This window comes from Saimiri boliviensis, chromosome 5, assembly GCF_048565385.1.
Source record: "Saimiri boliviensis isolate mSaiBol1 chromosome 5, mSaiBol1.pri, whole genome shotgun sequence".
NCBI lineage: Eukaryota > Metazoa > Chordata > Mammalia > Primates > Cebidae > Saimiri > Saimiri boliviensis.
The window spans coordinates 94,049,403-94,070,839 of NC_133453.1; the positions used below are offsets into that span (position 1 = coordinate 94,049,403).

The 21,437-nt window shown below is 35.6% G+C and overlaps 1 long non-coding RNA gene across 1 annotated transcript in view; it reads right to left on the reverse strand.

The window, feature by feature from the left end:
- The window catches only part of LOC141584609 (uncharacterized), a 407,493-nt gene that overhangs the window by 379,146 nt on the left and 6,910 nt on the right, over positions 1-21,437 (reverse strand). Inside the window, exon 2 of the long non-coding RNA XR_012517762.1 lies at positions 15,365-15,418. This is a non-coding gene — a long non-coding RNA (uncharacterized LOC141584609). The remainder of the gene's footprint in view (positions 1-15,364; positions 15,419-21,437) is intronic.

The following is a 21,437-nucleotide window of genomic DNA, read 5'->3' on the forward strand; positions in this document are numbered from 1 at the left end:
TGATCTTGGACTTCTAGCCTCCAGAACTGTGAGAAAACAGATGCTATTGTTTAAGCCACTGGTCTGTGTACTTTGCTATGGCAGCCTGATCAGACTAATCCACTCTTCCTTTGAATGTTTTGCTGCTGAGTAGGCATCAGAGCATTATTAAATGCATGCATTTACCTGAGAGCCTCAATCCAAAATGGAATCTGAGAACAAAGTAATGTCTTAATTTAATTAATTTCCCCTTCCCTATTCATCAATCTTCTTTTGACTTAATTTAACACCTTTTCTTGCTTTCACCTTAACCATAGGTTACCCTGGTGGATGTAGGTTCACAGGATAATCCAACACTACTGAAAAGGTTTACTGAGCCTCTAGCATGTTTGGTTTTCATTGCTAGACATTTTTAATACATCAGTGTAAATCTCTGACTGCTATGCCATGGTAGCAATTGACAAGGTTGCATAAGCATGCTGTTGGCTATATTATTTCATCATTTTCATCCATGAACCATTTTTTTCCTGCAGAATTGGTGTAGTTCATATCATCAAAATCCAAGTTGAGTCCTAGTTAGAATTAAATTTGTATAATGATAAAAACTGAGCCTTCACTAAAGTGTCAAGTGTATGTGAGCAATCCAAAAACTACAAACCAAGGGTAAAATAATATATATTCTAGTTTATACCATCATCCATGAGCTCAACACAGATTGGTATATATGAATTGTTTGTTTTCACACAGCTCTAAAACTGTGACTCTACACTCATAACATTTTAATCCTAATGTCTTTCACACTGTAGGTATTAATTTATCTTACTGTGACCAGGCTAGAATCTTTATTGCATGTAAAATTTCTTATTCATCTTGGGATCTCCCATCTTCTACTAGAGTGGCTTACACATAACAGGTAAAGTGAATTGAGTTAGAGAACAGAAGAAGAGCTCAATCTCCTTGATTTCACAGTAAAACAGTAGATGGATGGAGACTAGTCTTCAAGACTGTTGAATTCCAGACCCCTGTCATAGTTATTAATTGTGCATTTATTGTTTATCTTCATCATTCTAGCATTGCAAAATGAAGTTTTTATTGATCAAGTAATAATATGTGTGGCTAGGCAAAATTATCTCAGAACTTCCAGATCAGTCATACTGATGGGATGGCCTAGCCATTCCCTACCAGATCCCCTTAATGCAACATAGTTTATTAGGTGTGAGAGACTTTCAAGTGAGCTCATAATCAATGAGCAGTAAACATCTCATGGCAGTCCGAAGTGGCATGGACCCTCAGAACATGAATCAACTCCCTCTTAGCTCTAGTGCTGTGCTTTGTTCTCAGTGTCTGTCTTTATCTTTCAGCTGCCTGGCAGTTCAGCTACATTTGTGCAAAGAAAAGGTATGCACAGTTGATTTAGAAAAAGGGTTTCCCTATAACTGAAATTTGCATGTATGAGAATGTTTGCTTTTAAAGTCTTTAAAATATTAACATTTTATTCATGGTGATATGCAATTTAGCAGCTTGGAATATATGACTGTTTGAAGAATGTCTTTAGAAGTTTCATGATTTTGCCATGCATTTTGTAAACACAAATTTCCCAAGATTTGCAAGAAGGTCATGGATTAGATCTATGACCCCGATGTCATGATAATTTTGGCAACTCTTCCATGCCCATTCCTTGGATCTCTCTCTCCCATCATGTATAACCACATCAGTGTTGGCTCATCAACTGTGCACAGTCCCGCCTCTTTCCTGTGAGAATAAACATTTCATCAAATAAAAACAGTTTTGAGACTAGGCTTTCCTTGGCCAAAGTTAAAATAAAAGCTTTCCCTTTATGTAATTAAGACAGAGACAACTGTAGACATGTTCTAAATCCTTAAAATGCTCAATGCATCCACAGTCCCCATGTGCCCCACTGGAGCCAAAGTCATCTTAATTATGTATTCTAGGTAGAAGGCAAAAGACCAAATCCTGCCTCATCAGGACTTCAAAGCATTTCAAATCTCATCCACACCTCCTTGGTTTTTTCTTTCACTTAATATTAAGTGTTCTATCATTATCCCTAAACTTTCTATTGATGTACCACTTTTTATTTAAAGAAATAAAAATTGGCTGAATAAATGAATGATTGAGACCATTTCTCCCCAATGCCCAGTTCCCTCCTTGGGAATGAAGCACTTCATGTTAGTAACATAATTTATTGATGTACTGCCTTAGTCAAGGAGCATTTCAAGGAAGCTTGAAGGACCTAGGTAATGGGGCAATCAGACAATGTGCCCAGAGCCCTATGCCAACAATTTTTATATATGTCATCCAATTAAAAAGCACCCTATGCAGCTTGTAAAAATTAGATATTAAAAAGGGGTTATCAATAATCTGAAAGATGTATATGCATGGTGAAGAAGGTATGTATGAGGGCATGCATTTGTGTGGATAAAGAGAATGAAAAAGTAGAGAATGACTGACAAGTGGATGTATATAATTATTGAGAGCCTACTATGTCCCAGGCATATTTGTAGACACCAGAGATGTGTGCAGTAGAGGAACACAATCAATACTCAGCCATCTGTAAACAAGGAGTGGGCAGTACAGAAATAAATTTGGTCTTTGATATACTCTGCTGGTAAATTCAACCAGAGGCTGTGAAGCCAAGAAGTTTGTTGACACCATTCATATTGGTTACTTCCTGAGACATAGAGCAGAATTTTAAAAGACAGAGGGTAGATACAGAAGGTCCATGAAAGAGTATTTAGTACTGCTCTTTTTCTCATTTCCTCTGCAGTGCTATTTGCTGATATAGTGTTGAGTCTTCCAGGATGCAGAGGCTGTCAGGGAATCACAGTAACTCACCATACATTTGGATGACTCTGACATTGGGTAGACCATATGATAACCCAGTGCTCAGGAAGTATTCAGGTTTCTTCCTAAATAATTACACTTCTGAATAACTTAAAAATTATGTCCCATGAATGGAATAGGTAGCTTCATTAGGTGTCACTGTGTATCAGTAACTAAATGTCTTTTTAATCTTGTTTCTAATTTTGGAATGAAGCCTTTAGAAACTGAAAAACACAGGGTAGTGAAGTATAACCTTTATCTTACCCATTTCTTATTTGAAACATGCTTGAAGTTTTGTAAAATCAACAAAAACTAATTTAAAACCTAGAAATTAAAGGGTAAAAATCCTGAGTTATGTCTCTATGCACACCGCTGTCTCCAGGACCTAGAATCATGAGTACACATGGCACCCTTTAAATGGGTTCAATGGGTTAATGAATTAGTTATTAGTTTCTCTCTATGGCAAAATGATAAGTACAAAGGACCTTGAATATCAGGTAGTTTGGCCATGACCCATGAGAAGAATAGCATGATCCATATGGCTCAGACCCAATGTAAAGTCATCATTCATCATTTACATATATAGAACAAGAGGTGAGCAATGAAGAGTAATAAAATAAGTGAAAAGAGTAACATCATGGAGGACTTACTATGTGTTAAGCACTGTGCTAGGTCCTTTATAAAAAAGTCTTATTTAATTCTCAAAACAATCCTATAAATTAGATACTAGTATTTATTCTACAGATAAGAAAACAGAGCAATAAGTGCAAAAAGGAAATCATTCCAAAGGAATAGAGAAAAATGAAACAAAGTGTTGCTCCGGTCAGAGATATAAAGTGCCAGAAATTAATTTCTCCCTAAAATGTCGACATATTAATTTAACACTTTCACTAAAAATCACAACCAGCAACGTGCTACTTAAGGAATGTGTGTGCATGTTTGCACATGTATGCACATTTCCATCGGATGATAAAACTAAATCCCCCTTTGGAAAAATATAATGAACAAATCCAGAAAATTGTTTCACCAAAACCTCCTATAAATGATCTCAGTTCTGTTTTGGAAGAAACTACTCTCCAAGGAGAAATGAAATAAGCTTTACTTTCAACATTCACTGTCTTTCTGTGCTGTTCATGAATAAATTGGGCTAATTGTTGAAGGTGAGAAGTGATGGTTTTATGATATATATATTACTGCCCCAAAATTATTGGTTGCCAAGTTCATCATCTTTAACCAACAAGTTAGGCTAAATCTAGAAGAAACAGTTATGATTCTCAACGTGCAGTGCCATACATACTTTGCAATCCCCATATTTATTTGCAACAGGTAACTCCAGTTACCGAGTCCACAAACCTGACACACTGAAGGAGTTTCACATATCACATAACATTTCAATATTTAATATGTATTCTAAGCATATCAATTTCTACATATAAAGAGTGACTCACACATCATGCATTACCATGTCATACTAGTTCTGAGGAACAACGGCTTTCAATTTAAAGAATAAAACACCCTCCAGCTGAAGAAAATTCTCACATTACAATATGTTTAAAAGAATCTATTCCAGTTGTGGTTGGTTGTCTATGAGAAATCTTTTTCATAGGGGGAAAAACTGAACATTCCCATGTGAAAGTCTTTCTTTCAAAAGAAAAAAAAAAAGCTGTACATTGCATTTTATACAAACTAGGTGAATTCAAAATGATGGATCATTTCAAAAATATTCATTATACTATTTACTTACATAAATGTGGTTGTATAAAAAGTTAAAAAAGGAATGCATTCACAATTGGTTTAAGTAATTTTCTCTTGGCAAACCACCATATAAAACAGGGGCGTCATGGCGCCACAGAATTCTGAATTGTGGTAGAGCATCATCAGTACACATGGCATTAATCTTTGTCTCGTTGCAGGAGACACCCTTGCTTGCATTAGCAGGCTGCCTCTTAAATGGAAGATGGTGTAATGCAACTCAGGTTTAAATAACACAATAAATAAGATCACCATTTCTCTTTAGTCTTTCTTACCAATCTCTTCAAAGACCTCTTTGTTAAAGTGCTTCCTTGTCTACACATCTTAATTCAACTAACAACTTTTTTGGAAGGGTGCAGAGACTCCCAAAAGAACATGGTAAAGGAAGAAGCTCAAGGGGTTAATATCAAAATTTAGTATTTAACATCTTAAGCAATAGAAATACTTTAAAAAATATGTATGCGAATGTTGCATAATTACCCCACTTTCTTGTCTTTTAGCAAACTGACAGTCCCAATATTTTGGAAATCTTACTGTTTTGTATCACTTCATGCTCTCCATGACAAGGGGAACATTTAGCTGTCTTTAATGTCTTCTAATTAAATACACAAAGCATTCTTAAAGTCTTCTTTCTCCAAATATAGATATATTTTAACATAACAGATTTTTCCAAATGCATTTTTCTATTGAACTGAGAAGCTTTCAGAAACTGTCCCCACTGAACATAATGACTATTTAAGGAAACAGCTATTTATGTGGAAATATTAAGAGGGATGATTTTGATAACCCACACTCAAGGCCAAAATAAGGATCACTGGGACTTTTACTGAAGAAGTTAATGGAGGCCAGGCCATTGGCAAATGACCTTGAAATCCCTAGATGTAGCCTCAAATTGGCTTCAGCACAAGCTTATTATTAATGCAGACAGCTAGTTTATACCATGAAAAGCACATGGTATCTCTCTCTCCAAAACCATAGCTGTCACTCAGGCACCCGCAGATTCAAATAAAAGCATTAATGTGACAGCAGTTTTACACTTTTACATATTTTTACTAAATATCACAAGTTTATTAATCAGTATTTTATGTTGCCTAAGAAAATTAGAATTCATCTGCTCAATGGCAGTTTTACATATGTATATTTTTAAATTACTATACAAAAGTATTAAAATAAAACATATTACAACACTTGATTTAGATTTTAAACTGTATTTGCCTCTCTGATTAGTAATGCCCCAGAGACACATATCAAAAACCTTTTATTTTTAGGTACCTCAACATGTTAAAACTATTTTCTCTAATGTTTTTGAAAATTGATATATTTCAGAGCTTGTACACACACACACACACACACACAAACACAAACACACACGCAGACACACACACTCTACCCAGTCAGAAAGGAATTGTTTGTTCAGTTTGCAGATATGAAATCATTAGGGACTGGATTTCACTATGGGAAATTTGAGTATCATGTACTGTAAATGAAAAATAAAGAAATAAAGCCTGGGAAGTTAGAAGATTATTTTTTTTGGAAATGCATGTTTGGAACTTAAGAAAGAAAAAAATTTTAAAAATCTTTCAATGGTAAAGCATTAACAAATACTTTTTCATATGAATAAAATCTGTAATCAGTTAGATAAGAGCAATGTGCCTTTTTTTGGCATTTAATCAAACAATGAAATCATATACACATTTCCTGACACAAAAGACAAATGATGTAATAATCTGAAGGAGTTTCTCTATCTCCTTGGAACTTTGCATACTTGACTTGTTTTCCATATTTTGTGACTTTAAATGGTGGGAAAATTATATTAAAATGCTTGTAGCAGTTCCTCTAAACTAGCATCCTTTTTGTTTTATTGTATTTAATATAAAAGCAGCAATTATTTGATTTCAAAGTTATGAAAATATGTACCTTATGAGAAAACAAGCAATTTAAGCTTTAATTGGTGTCATTTTTCACAGAACTGGCAAGATTCTTGCATCCCTGGCACGTTGTTTTTCTATAAAACTGCAGAGCTGCCTTCGATGAATGTTTTACGAACGCAAAAGTTGTTATATGAAGGTATATGCAAAGATGCCTGGAAATATAAGATTTCTGGTGGGAGTTATTTACAAAAGATGTATTTCATTTGTTACTGTGTGTGTAACAACTCCTATTATTCTAAATGTTTCTCTCTTCTCAATAAGATTGTTCTTAGCTCATGTCTATGAAACATTGGGACTTATGACTAAAGTAAAATAAAGGCGGACACTTTGATGAGGGAAAAACAGAACACTTGTGAAAAATGTAAAAAGGAATTATAATTTTGACTAAAAGGAAACCCTATTTTAATATGTTGGAAGGTTAATGCTGGTTTTAATCAGAAGAAAGATAATATAGAATATATACTGGGAGGCCTGCCTTACATAAATTACACATAGGCACCCCAAGACTATTTCCTGAAGTGTTGTCTTACCATGAATACCTTTACTTATTTTGTTCATATTACATATTTCCCACATTTCCCAAAATAGTGTTTTGTTCCAAAGAACAAATGTTTTATATATGTACTGAGTATTGAGAGATTTCACCATCTTTTCATTTCTAAGGACATCATTGGTTTCCACACCTGGGGAGGTATTTCGTTGTTGTTGTTTATTTATTTATTTTTTTTTTTAATGAAACTTCAGAGAGCCACTGCCAAGATCAGAATAAAGGTAGAGAATCTGTGTTTTTAAAAAATGTTTAGTCGGCTTCTATCAACAGCCAGATTTGAGGGAAACTGCAGATTAGTGGACTTTATGCAGAAAGTTCTTGTTGGACTAGACATTAGGATACATAAGTATTCTTTCCATTGTATTTACATCTTTGTCTTTTTTTCAATGTTGGCCATTTTTGTTAATAACTGTGGTTAATTTATACTCAGTGTTACTGTATGCAAGGCACTGAGCTAACTACCTTGTACACTTGTATCCCAAAAATCCTATAAAACCGACGAAAATTTATTCTTTCCTCTTTAGAGATGAAGACACTTTTTGTTAGGGAGCAATGTACAATGGTCACACAGCAAGTGTTGAACAAGTAACTAGAATCTAGGTTTGCATGACTCTAAAGGTCACTTTTCTAACCACTGTTCTATAGTAGAAGATTCAAACAGAAAGAGAACTGCACATGTTTGGAAAACCTTTTCATGTTGGCTACCCAAATTAACTATCAACACTGCTAAGAATGACGTGATCTGAACCATCTATATCCCCCTCATGAGTACCATTACTGGTTTAATTCAATTTTGATTCACAATGAACCACCCAACACTGATTGAATGGTATCAGAACAAGCTTTCCATTGCTGCCATTTTCCACAAATATCAATATTAAAAGGTTTTAAATAGTAGCTCAGTGAGAACAAAAGTATGTATATGTTCAGTCTTTCAATTACTAATCCAAGACTACATTAAAACTCTACCAAGACATGACCAAAGATACTGTTGGAGAAGTTTAAAAGATTTGGTGGGGGGTGGGAGGGTGGGGGGGGGCAGGCAGGGACAAAAAGATGCACTTCCAAATGGGTATCAATGAGTTGTGCATCTTTCAGAGATGTCCTCTGATCCTGAGAATTTTCCATGATCTTTCCAGTTTGGGTTTTGGGTGCTGTAGCACTTTGGGATCATGCCATTCAGAACACTAATCTGTGAGTCACTGAGGGGCAAGGCTTCTGCCACTTTTCTCTCTATCACCAGATATAAGCATATTATTCTGAGTATGCTAAAAAATTTTTTGTTCTGTAAAGGGCCAGATAATAAATATTTTAGATTTTTCAGGCTGTATAATCTCTGTGCCAAGAACTCAACTTTGCTATTGGACTACAGAAACAATCAAAGATAGTATATAAGTAAATGGGTGTGGTTCTTACCAATAAAACTTTATTAATGGTCACTAAAATTTGAATTTCAAATAATTTTTATGTTTCAAAGAATAGTAGTCTTCTTTTGATTTTTTTAAACCATTTTAAAATATAAAAAAAGTGTTCTTGGTCCATGAGCCATTTAAAAATAAATAGTCAGTAGGCCAGATTTGGCCAGTGGGCCATAGTCTGCTGATCTCTGCCCTAAGCAGTCAATACACATGGTTGGCTGGTTGACTAGCTAGATAATTGTGAGAAATTAGTTGCTATTTAGGCTGAACACATGATGAGGGTATGCATGCGATAAGATAAAAGCCTGTGTAATGACATTCAATTTCCAATATAGAAATAATTATAAAGGACAGAAAAAGTACTTCTAAGGTAGTAATTAGTAGGCAAAGCCAAAATGACGCAGAGCTACATAATTAATATCAAACTAAAAGATTTCTGGATAAATTCATAATGCATGTAGACTCACACAATATAAACTATAGCAGTCTGTCCTCACCAACAGGCAGGGGCTTTGGGGGCCTGTTAGCTGCTTCTGTGATATCTTGCTCTCCATCCTGATTGATTTGGCTTTGGGAAACAAGGAACTTCTATTTCTATGTTTGGTCCTCACTCTCTGCTCCCCCACCCAGGCTCATACCCAATTATTTTATTATTTGAGCACATTGGCTGCTATGCTTTCATGTGACTCTTTAGGCAGATGGGATGTCTTTTGCAAATAATTGTATTGTTCTCTGGCATTCTTCATGTTACTATTTTAGCGTTGAAAGAGATTTTTAGCTTGTGATGAGAAAGCATCTTGCAGGACATAGAGTCCATCCTGGTGGATGGTAATTGCAGGACTACGCTGGTGCCAAAGGTGAGGATTGGGACTAGGGCAATGGTGGAAGTGATGCACCTTGTCCTTACCTTCCACCTGAAACCCCTAATTTCAGAACAATTCATCTCTCTATTCCTATTAATCCCCACTGAGAAAATTAAACCATAAAATTTGACATTAATGTACGACATCACATTCTAATATAGGTTTCTTAAAATGGCCAGTCCTAACAGGCACAATATCCTCTACTCTTTCTGACATTGCTGAGATGCCCGAACTTCTAGAAGGCAGAGAGTTAAGTCCCTGATCCTTTTTATATTGGCCAGACCAGGTCATTCAGGTACTCAGAGGGTATCTCTTTTCCCCTTCAACGTGAATCACTGAGAAACAAGTGAGTGCATGAAAGCTTACTGGGTTACTTATTAGGAAAAGTGACGTGCATTATTTTAGAAGTTATCCTTTGAACTTTGTGAACTGATATCTGGTGCTCTTTACAAAGCATTTAATCTTATCTCTGAACTGAAGTACTTGATTCCAAAAGGAAATGGTGAATGGCATTACGATGTGGGGGACCCAAGACCCATGCTCAGAGCAGTCATCATCATGTGTGATCAAATATTTGTTTCCTCCATTACTTCTATTTGTTATTTATCACCTACAAGACTGTAAATCTCACAGGAGTTAGGATTGTGTCTGCTTCTACGATATAGTAAGACAGGGCCCAGTATACAGTAGTTACTCATAAAATGCCTTGAACAAATAGTTAAAATGACAAAATCTAACTGACAAATGTTCACAGTTGTTTAGTTATAGCAAGAAACAAAAACACACTTCTTATCCTATACATACCACAGTGCAAAGAAAATATTGGACAAATGTCTCTGCCTTAGTCCAAGGCCGTCTTCTCTCAAGCACACATGTATCCGCTTCTGCTGAACTACTCACTCCTGTGAGTTTGACCTTTTGCTATATCTGTATCATATGCCACCTTCTTTACCAGGACCCATATTACTTCACTGGTTTTCTTCCCCCACTTCTGTCTTTAAGTACTTCCATAGCTTTTCTGGGCCTAAATAATGTCTCCAACTTCCTAAGGTAACACTTCCATGGTACATGCCAGTAGTGAAGATATCACTAATTATCCTAACTGCTATTTATCTTAGAATAAAGAGGATGACATTTATGTACATATACATTCATTATTCACTCCCCTTAACACTGAAATAATGCTATCACCTCATGGTACATGCCAGTTAGATGTTCATCTGCTCCTGGTCATTGATCACAAAGTCTAAGTCTCCTGTTAAGACATCAAGAAACCAGGCATACTGATCAGTGGTGACCAGATTTCTCAGAGCTTTTGAGTGCCTATACTAAGAAAACAGTCACAGAAGTATGGGATATGCATACTGGATCGACTGAAAAGGAAAGGTATGATCATTAAGTTACACAAAGGTAAATTAGTTAAATCACTGTGGTCAACTACTAGAAATATAAACTTAGCAATGTTGTGCAAAAAGATAATTTATTGTAAAACTATTGACTGTCTCGTGAAATCTAGAGCTAGGGATGTGGCCAGGTCTCAGGGAAAAGATGCAGTCAAGAACTTACAAAGATGAGGTCTGTCTTCTCTGCCCCATCTCTCCTCTCTTCTTTGACAGATGTTCAGTTCTTCTCTGGTTTTGAGCTTTCCTCTGCCTCTTGGACCATATGGTCTACCTTTATGACAGTGGAGGAAACGTAGGCCATACTAGTCCAGCCACCTGAGGCTCCAAATCTCCAGACAGGTATTTCTTAGTACGAGTTTTTATCCCTGGACTAGTACACTATTAAGCTGCAGCCATGTAGAAGAGAGGGGGTGAGTAGAGGGAAATTTCTGGGAAAGTCAATTGAGGGGTACCTCACAGGCAATGTCATGAAGACCGTACCACAAAAAACTAAGTATGAGCTAAAAATGCCTCACAACCCCTGATTTTAAGATACAAAAGAACTCCCCTGTGAATGGAGACTAGGAAGTGGGAAGGGTCACAACAAGGAACATGTAAGTAATTCTCTCTGACTCATCAGGTCTAAAGTGAAGGGGAGTTCTAACATCATTAGTTTTCTCTTAAGATATCAGTATTTGCTATTGGATGAATCCTTAGAGACTATCAGGTGTTGCCTCCTCATATTCTATTCTAAGTGAAGATTAGAAGTGACGGCAAAATGAGTACTTGTTAGGACTAAATTAATTGGGCAAATCTAGGAAATTTCTCAAGGAACATTGTATCCCAAGCTCAAATAGGACAATCAGCAGATTGTACTTACCGGTTCCATGTTTATGTCCCATGTTCAGGAAGTTCATTAATGACTACAGATATCAAACTAAATACTATGAGGCCCCTTTAATGAATCTCAGGTCTTAGTAAATATCTGTGAAACAGTGTTAACTGCTTTCAGCAATACTCTGATAGTCTCTCAGTACTGGACATGAATGCTGTTGAGACTCATTGCTCTTCCAGGCTGGACATCTCTGCTTTTCTGGGTTCAACCACTTTGGATCCTACTTTATGAGCCTGCTACTATTTCTTTTCTTGTTTGTTTGGTTGGTTGGTTAGTTGGTTTCTTTTTTTTTTTTTTTTTTTTTTTTTTTGAGACAGAGTCTCACTCTGTCGCCCAAAAGGCTGGAGTGCAGTGGCATGGGGCAGCTCATGGCAACCTCCACTTCCCGGGTTCAAGCAATTCTCCTTCCTCAGTCTCCCGAGTAGCTGGAACTACAGGTCTGTTCCACCACACCTGGCTAATTTTTGTATTTTTAGTAGAAATGGAGTTCCACCATGTTGGCCAGGCTGGTCTCAAACTCCTGACTCAAGTGCTCAGCCCACCTTAGCCTTCCAAAGTGCTGGAATTATAGGGGTGAGCCACCACACTCAGCTGCCTGCTACTATTCTTGACCCTCACTAATAGGCACTGTTCTTGTGTACCACATGTTGTTATTTATAGGAAATTTGTATACTTTCTATTGGTCACATTTTATTAAATATCAAGTCTACCATGGTATATTTAATGAGGTCAACTTCCCTCTAATACGTTCTATAACTTAATTGGTCTCCAGGACAGTGTCCTTCTCCTTGAACCACCTATGGCTCCTTAGCTTGGAATCTGTGTAATGTATCTACTTATTCAGGCTTTCTGTGTCTCACGTTGACAAGATAGACTCTTCTTTTTTTCTAATATGCATTTTGTCCCTTTGTGCTCTATATGGCACAAACCGACTGAAAACAAAACTCCTATGAGGCAGAAAGGGGTCTGCCACCACATCTCTGCTGAAACGCTATTTTAAAAATCCTGCCTCACTGCATATTTCAGCAGCATATTTTAACATTTCACACTTACAGTCATGTCTTACTCAAAGGTATAGGAAAGTGATGCACGCACATGTTTGTCGGAAAGTGAATAATTGTAATAATTATCTCTGAGTGTTTGTAAGTAGCAGAGGTAAGTGGATATTTCAGGAGAGGTAAGAGAGGAAAATAATCAAAATGGTGATTTTCAATTGTAGGTAAAAGGGGTGGTGATACATGCAAGTCTTAGGACCACTTTTAACATACTTAATAAACATATAGCCAGGTTGGTTAGGGCTAAAATCAGCCAAGGGAAAAAAAAATGTAGAGGTACTATTTTGTGTGTGCATGAAATAAATTTTTAATACTTCAGATACTTTTCAAATAAATACTCTTTTGGAAGGAAAATTCTCATTTCTCATTAGATTATCAATAGGAGAGGAGAAATATTTGACTTTTCAAATTAACACTGTGAAAGAATTCAATGACAAAGAAGGAACTAGCTGAAAAGCACAGCACTGAGATTTGAAGGAGTAGGAAAAGATTTGGGCTGAATTCTGTTTTGTTTTGTTTTGTTTTCTATAGTCATTCCTTTCTATAATCACTGCCATGAATCTGCATGCATCTAGTAGTGAAATGCTGTATATTTTCAAAGCTCTAAAAATTCCTCGAAATAGCTCCAGTGGTTCAAAATATGCATGATGATCAAAATAACCACCTATAAATACTGTGGGTCTATCACACGATAAATAAACATTATCAAATATTTGTACATTCACATATGTATATAGAAAGAGTAGAGGGAAGAGGAGGCAGAGAGAATATTTCTGTTAATGCTTGCAACTAGTTGGCAAATATATACCCCACAATATGACTACATTGCTTGGGACTTATGGGAATATGTCTTTCTGTATTGTGTACATACACATAAACATAGAAATTGGAATGTTCATATGTACACATGAATACATATTTTAAATAACATTTTAAATGCATTTTGAAAATACATATGCATATACATACTCACACACATTCTGAAATGCCATCATTCAACATAATTCATGATGTGTATTGCAATGTATCAAAGCAGAAACACATTCCAAAAAGAAATACTCACTGGTGCAATTAAATCATAAAGGAGTTTAATTTGTTCGCTTAGTAGCTAAATGCTTATTTCAACATTTTTGGACAGCAGTTTCTTTAATGAGACTGTACCTGGAATGAATTAAATCCAGTTTTTATTTAAGCTCATGAGCTAAAGTGTTTCTTTGGGGACTGCACTTACGCTTTGATGCATTTCAATGAATACTGTTCTTAAAAATACCTATTTCAAGTACTCTGAACTTGAAACCTGAAAAGTATTCAAGATGGTCTGGTTTATGAAACTGATCATGATATTTGGAGCCAGCAAGATAGGATACTCACTTTCTTCTCATATAACAGCCTTATTGAGGTACAATTTACTTATCATACAATTTTGCCATTTAAAGGATATAATTCAATGTTTTTTAGTATATTCACATAGTTGTGAAACCAGCTTTACAATCAATTTTAGAACTTTTTCATCCTTCCAAAAAGAAACACTATATTCACCAGAAGTCATTCCCCATTTCCTCCCACCTCATCCTAATCCAGGCCTAGGTAATGTCTAATTTGCTTTCCGTATTTATGAGTTTACTTATTCTGGATATTTCACATATATGGAACCTTATAGTATACTGTCTCTTGTAACTGGTTTCTTTCACTTGGAAGAATATTTTAAGTTTTATATATATGGTAGTAAAAAAATATCATCACTTCATTTGTTTTATGACTATATAATATTCTACTGTATGAATATATCACATTTAATTTATGCATTCATCATTTTATGAACATTCATGTTGTTTCCACTTTTGGCTATTATGAATAATGCTGCTATGAACATTTATGCACTAGTTTTTCTGCAGACATATGTTTTCATTTATTCTGTATGTACGGCTAGGAGTGTTACATAGACAACTACTGGGTCCTATGGTAGCTCTATTTTAAATCTTTTGAGAAACTACCAGCCAGTTTCCAAAGTGGCTGTCCCATTTCACATTCCCACCATCAGCGTATGAGAATTCTAATTTTTGTGATCACCATGACTAATTCATCGAATCAGTCTGTTTCCTAATGCTGGACTTGGTGCTTTCCTGTGTTCTCCTGATGGGCGTATGTATGCACAGCCACAGCAGACAGAGTACAAGCCCCCTGATTTCCTACACTTGGAAGCATGGCCAAAACAAGCTATAGACCCAGAAATATCAGCTCCCCTTCAAAAATCACCATTAAATTTGTCCCACAGACACTGTATACACTGAATTTCTTCAATTGTAAAATGAATGACAGTGTTCCAGAGTGAACTAGGCCACTTCCACAGTTGTTTGTAGAACTAATGGTTTCCATTTGAATCCTGTTTGGCTCATCCAGCTCCATGGCAAGCTAAAGCATATATATAAGGAGGCACAGATACTACCTTAGACAACCTTAATATATTTTAAAAGTATAAACCTTGTAACTGTATAAGTAGTAAGCTTTGAGAAATCTATCAGTTCAATGAGGGAAAATAATCTAGAGTTTGGTTAATATCTCTTAAATATGCACTCTCTAATGTTCTCAGAAGAGACTTCAGTCTTTCACTGCAAGCTTAATTTTAGATGCACTATTGTTCTTTCCTAAAATTATCATATGGCATATGCTTAAAAATGTTGAATGAATTTTAACTTACTGGATGATGTGAATGTTCCAACTTGTTTTGCTAGAGCCAAAACAATCTTGAAGACTGCGTAATAAAAGAAGCAAAAATGAAGATCAGTAAACATTTTAACTAATTGCATTATTCACCTTTTCATGTTTTCAGCATATTATAGACATGATCTCATTGAATAACTAGTATAGATACCAACCCTTATCATAGTAGAACAACACTATTGTATAGTGCAGTTTAGGTCTTGAATAGCACAAGAACAGCAATAATAAAAGTGGTAACATAACATCCCTAAATGCATAGTCTGTGCCAGGAAGTATACATGTTATTTTACATATTTGTAATATAACTTGACCTTCACATCAACCCTCTGAAGTAGTTGTTATCAATATTCCCAATTTACAGATGAGAAAATTGAGACTTAGGGAATTATTATTACTTGTCATTTATTATGCAGCCAGTAAGTGCTTGGCCAAAACCAGAACCCAGGTTTGTCTGATTCCAATGTGACCTTCAGGCCAAACTGCAACCAATCAAAAGAGCTTTAAACCACCCCCCACCCCCCAAAAAAGTGAGACAGTCATGAACTATATTTCCTACAGTAGTGATGATGAGCATATTCACCTCCATTGAAAAGCCTATTATTTCAGTGGGCCACTGGGAACCAAACACTATGGATTAAAGAAATGGTATATCATTCATACATATTAACTATTTTTCAAATATATGCAGAATCTGTTGGATTTGATAAAACATAAATTCACTACTAGTAAATTTTAATCGCCCTTCCACTACTATGGATTATTTCTATCAACAGATAATAGAAATAGAAATACAACTATCAACATGTTATGATCTAGAAAATGTTGTTATATTGGAAAGAGCGTCATTCTTGAAAATGCTAAAATCTATAAAACTGAAGTGTTTTCACAACCTTAATGAATGAAATGTTCTTCTAAGCAAGGGAAAAAGTAGTTATATATGCCTGTTAATAGAAAAGTGTTATATAACACCTATAAAATATTCCGTGCTTAAGAATCACCAACTTAGTTATTTCCCTTTTGTAAATTTGAAATCCAAGGTACTAAATGTCTATTTTTCTTTGTTTTAAGAGAATGTAGAATCATACACAGGACTGAGAACCACATCTTGACTTTTCACTCAGAGTTCAGCTCCCGAAACATACTGGAAATTTAATCAATATTTGTAAATAAATGTTCAGTTTGTGACCTGCATTCTGTGCTACCCTCCAGAGATCTTTTTATTTTGTTAAAACATGAATGTCATTCTAGTTTGCTAAATTTAGAGCAGCAGTATCTTAACAGGGTCCTTAATTAAAATTCAATAAAACCCCCTCCATTTAAAAGTTAACATGGTCAAAACTGTGGGTGAGCTATGGAATCCAGAGATAAAGGCAGTTAATGTAGATTTAACTACCTGTGAGGTGTAATAAACATGCCGAAATGCATAGCCCAGAGTGTTTTCACTGCTATTTTAAAATTAAACACAGACAAAAAAAGTAAGGGACACGTTTAGATATGACCATTAACATATTATCACATAATTGACAGCAAATCAGGAATAATTTGTTACTCCAGTGTTAACTGTTAGAGTGTTACCACTGCAATGTTATCATTCAAAGTTATCTCTTAGAAAAACTTAGGAATTTATCAGTCATATATCTCTAAGAATTCTACCCATTATTTCAATAGTTTATTCTCAATATCAGAAGTAAAAAGATCTAGAAAGAAGACTGGGTCCAAAAGGGAAAGTACGTCATTTAGAATATGAGATTTGCATGAATAAAATTACCTTTAGGAAATTCTATATGTTAAGAGTCTACATAATCATAACGTAAACTTAGTCTACTGCTATTCACTCATCAAATTCAACTCTGTGCTGGATATATCCATGTTCTAAAAGATTATACTCAGCTCTGCCTCCTAAGTTCAAGCTATTCTCCTACTTCAGCCTCTCGAGTAGCTGGGGTTACAGATGCCTACACCATGCCTGGCTAATTGTTTGTATTTTTAGTAGAGACAGGATTTCACCATGTTGACCAGGCTAAGTTTGAACTCCTGACTCCAGATGATCCATCCACCTTGGCCTCCCAAAGTTCTGGGATTACAGGTGTGAGCCACTGTGCCTGGCCTGTAAAATAAATTAATTTCACACATCTCATGGAGTTCATTAGAAAAATAAATTAATCAACAAATATACATGAAAATAGTTTTATACCTGTGAAATAAATCACAAAATTGGTCATATCTGTTTTTTTTTGATATCTATTTATATGAAAGACATCATTGCAACATTTTAAAAAACGTTTTTCAAACGTTCATTTTGACAAGCATATACTCAAATATATTTTCAATAGGACAAAATGATTACCATTTATAAAAATTTTTAATGAAAATTTTAGTCGCCATTTATATAAAAAGGGGGAAGAGTGGTGTTAAGTCGGCTAACTCAAGCCAAATTCATTGGTCCTTAATTATTTGAGTACCTACTAGCTATAAGTATCTTGTGTGATTACATGGTATGAATATTTTCTTTACTTTTTCAATTTTTTCATCTACATGATATTAAAATGACCAGTTGTTTCTCTTATTACATACAACTGCAAATAACAAATTAAGTTCACCTCTAACAATTGATAAAGGCTCTTAAGCATATTTATTAACCCAAGCTACAGATATTTGAGGGTTTTTATGAGTCACACAGTGTGCTAGGAGTCATATGAATACAAAGATAAATATTAGCCAAACCATGCACTTAAGGATCATGGATTGAATAATGGAGCTAAGAAAGATGCATCAGATATAGATGCAGATAAAAATGCAGATTCACACACAGCTGTATATGTGATCTATACTATAAGTTAAGAGTTCAGGCTGGGCACAGAAGCTCATGCCTGAAATCCCAGCACTTTGAGAGGTTGATGCAGGAGGAATGTTGAGCCCATGAGTTTGAGATTAGCCTAAGCAACACAGGAAGACCCTGTCGCTAAAAAAAAAAAAAAAAAAAAAATTAAATATTAGCCAGACATGGTAGCACAAGCCTGTGGTCTCAACTACTTGAGAATCTGAGGTGGAAGGATCACTTAAGCCCTGGAGGTTGAGATTGCAGTGAGCCATACTCACACCACTGCACTCCAGTCTGGGTGACAGAGCAAGACTCTGTCTCTTTAAAAAAAAAAAAAAAAAAATGTGCCATCAAATATATACAAATATAAAAATTTCAATACTGATTCCTTCAGTGGAATGATCATAGAAGACTTCATGGAATATAGGGTCTTGGAACATCACGGCCCCACAGAATGCGAGACAGTAGAGGAGGCAAGCTTATTAGGCCCAGGACCAGAAAAAACAAGGGTGGGAGAGAGAGACACTGAATTGAGTTTGGACAAGTGTGGAGCAATTTGGCTAGAAAAAGGGAGCCTAAAAGTAAGCACTTAGGAGGTAAGTTTGTTTAAAAAAAAAAAAAAAAAAAAAAAGTAGAACCAAATCAGGAGAGGGCATTGAGTGTATCCACTAAAGGATGTTTAGTTAAAGTTTTAAAACTTTTGAGAAAGGATATGACATTTCACATTGCAGGAGAGGTTTCATGGTAATATTAAATTGGCAAATGTTCATAAAGTGAATTAAAACAAGAAGAGGCAAAAGAAGCAAAGAAAGGGGCCTACTGTAGCAGAAAGAAGCAGTGGAAATGGCGAGTAGGAAGTTAAGGAGGTCTGCACTTAGCTACAAGAATGACAGAGATAAAGAATGCTGTAAAGTTATTTCAGAGAAACGATTGGCAAGGCATAGTAACCAGTTGGATTTAAAGTTAGAAATTCTATTTTTTTCTCTTGGCAAGTATTACCTGGCATTTATCCTGTAAATTTCCATGTCTGTTAGAGCTATTGGGGTAGCAATGTAAGGAAGGAGGGGAGGTAGTGATTTGCCTATTCTTCTCTATCTTTTTGAGAAGCATGTGACGGGGAGAACAATCCCAGAATACCATGTGCTCACTATCCACCTAACTTTCTACCTAAACAGTGACTACAGACTATACTTTTGCCTTTTGCCACCCCACTCCTGTCAATTCAAAAATATCTCTGCCAATGAGCCAGCATTCTGGAATCCCTAGCAAATGAATAGAGGTGGTGTGCCGAAAAATCGAAGTTAAAACACAGCAGTTGACAAAAGCACCAATAAGAGGTTAATGACAAATTTTTTAAGTATATTGTATCAAGACATGTTCACATCCTAGGATGAATAATAAATAGAAATCAATAAAAGTCTAAACAAGCAAAATCATCAAATCAATGAGAGGAAAATAAAAAGTAACCGAAGACCCCAAAAGTGTCCATAAATTTGGACAAATTTCAAATTAACTTCATTATATCAGTGCATCCGTACTCAGAACGTGTACAATCTGCCATGTTTTCTCCCACTCCGATTTTAAAATGTTTGCTTCTTTCCTTCTTTGAGTACTTGGTCTAATTAATTTCTGTGCTCTAATTTTTCAACACTTATTTTCTACTCTGCACTTGCTCACTCCTTAGATGGAACTGAGCTATCATTTTCACTTGTGTGCTTATCCCCCTTCGCCCATTATGTTCCCTTTCAAATGATTTCAGAAAGGCCTCCAAATACCTGAGCACGAACAGCATCAGAGGTTTTAACCAGTGATGTAAGTGATCAAGGTGCCAAATGCATGGTGAGGGTCTCCTTAAGTCTAAGGCTTTTGCCTTGACATCTGCCAATCCCCTAGATTCTCTCAGGTCCTTGTGTCAGAGCATTTCCTTCATTTTTTCTTGGGAAATATTTCAAGTTCATGATATTTAAAGATATCCGTGGGTTCGGAAAAGTCTAGTACTTAAAGACAAACTGGCACTCCAGCATGATAGGGAAAATTAGTCATTCAAATTGAAAACTGAAAAATATATCTAAAAAGTAGGAGGGGTAAGTGCAGATGGGTAGAAAAGGTAGGGATCAGCTTGGTGGATGGGGGAAAAATGATACTCTATCAAATCTTTCCTAAAAGTGTGTCTCACTTGGATGATGGAGCTTGAGCAGAATTTGGGGGTCAGTTTTTGTTCTATTCTCTCCCATTTTTAGAATAGGTTTGCCCAACATTATGACACACATGTTCCCAGTTACCATAATAGACTACATATGTAACTTTAACTACATCATTTCAGAGCTCCATTTGCGGATTCTACATTTTATTCATCTCAAACTCCCCTCACCCCAAAGGAGATAGGCTGTTAATCCCCATCCTCTGTGGGAAGCTTATGCTATGGCTGGCAAAATGTGAGAAAAAAGGCTTTGTATTCCAGTTGCCATGTTAGCTGTGATACACACACATATACATTTCATCTCCAGTGTTGTTCTTCATTAATTCATTTTGGAATTTATAATGCAGCATTTCAGCATCGTCTTAGGGAAGCTCAGAGCAGATTTTTCTAGATGTGCAAAGCACTCACTTTACACAGTGGAGTTTGCAGCTATAGTGAATAAGGGCATCTAAATTTGTACTCTTTAGGCTGAATCTTAAACTTTTGGTAAGCCCTGTGTGGAAACACATGCTCAGAACTTATCTCAGACAATCTGCATCTTACAGTACTGAAAGGAACAATTAAAAGAGATTGACTCCCCATCTATCTAATGTGAAATCTAAGTGTAATGAGAAAATGAGAAAGTTCTAAATCACTTGAATAAATAGAGAATATGGTATTTTAATTTCATATCAATACTTTCTAGCTATGTTAAATTTAGATATATCTTTCTTGGTGACAGTGAAGAGTTAGTAAAAACAACTATTTTTTTTTCTGTGTAAAAATTAGTAAAATATGTGGTTAAAGAGACATGTATCAGGAGAAGGGGAATATAAAAGTCAAATGATGATCAAAGGTTTTGACCATCACATTAAAATATCAGCACTTTGTATTCTGAGACTTTTAGGAAGAAGTCTAATTCACAGTATAAGCTGTGTTTAACTAGCTGTATTCTAGCTTTGTTCCAAGAAATATTGTCTTGTTTATGACTGTTTAAAAATGTAAACAAAGATGAAAGGGATTTTAAGAAAAGTTATTTAAAATAAACTT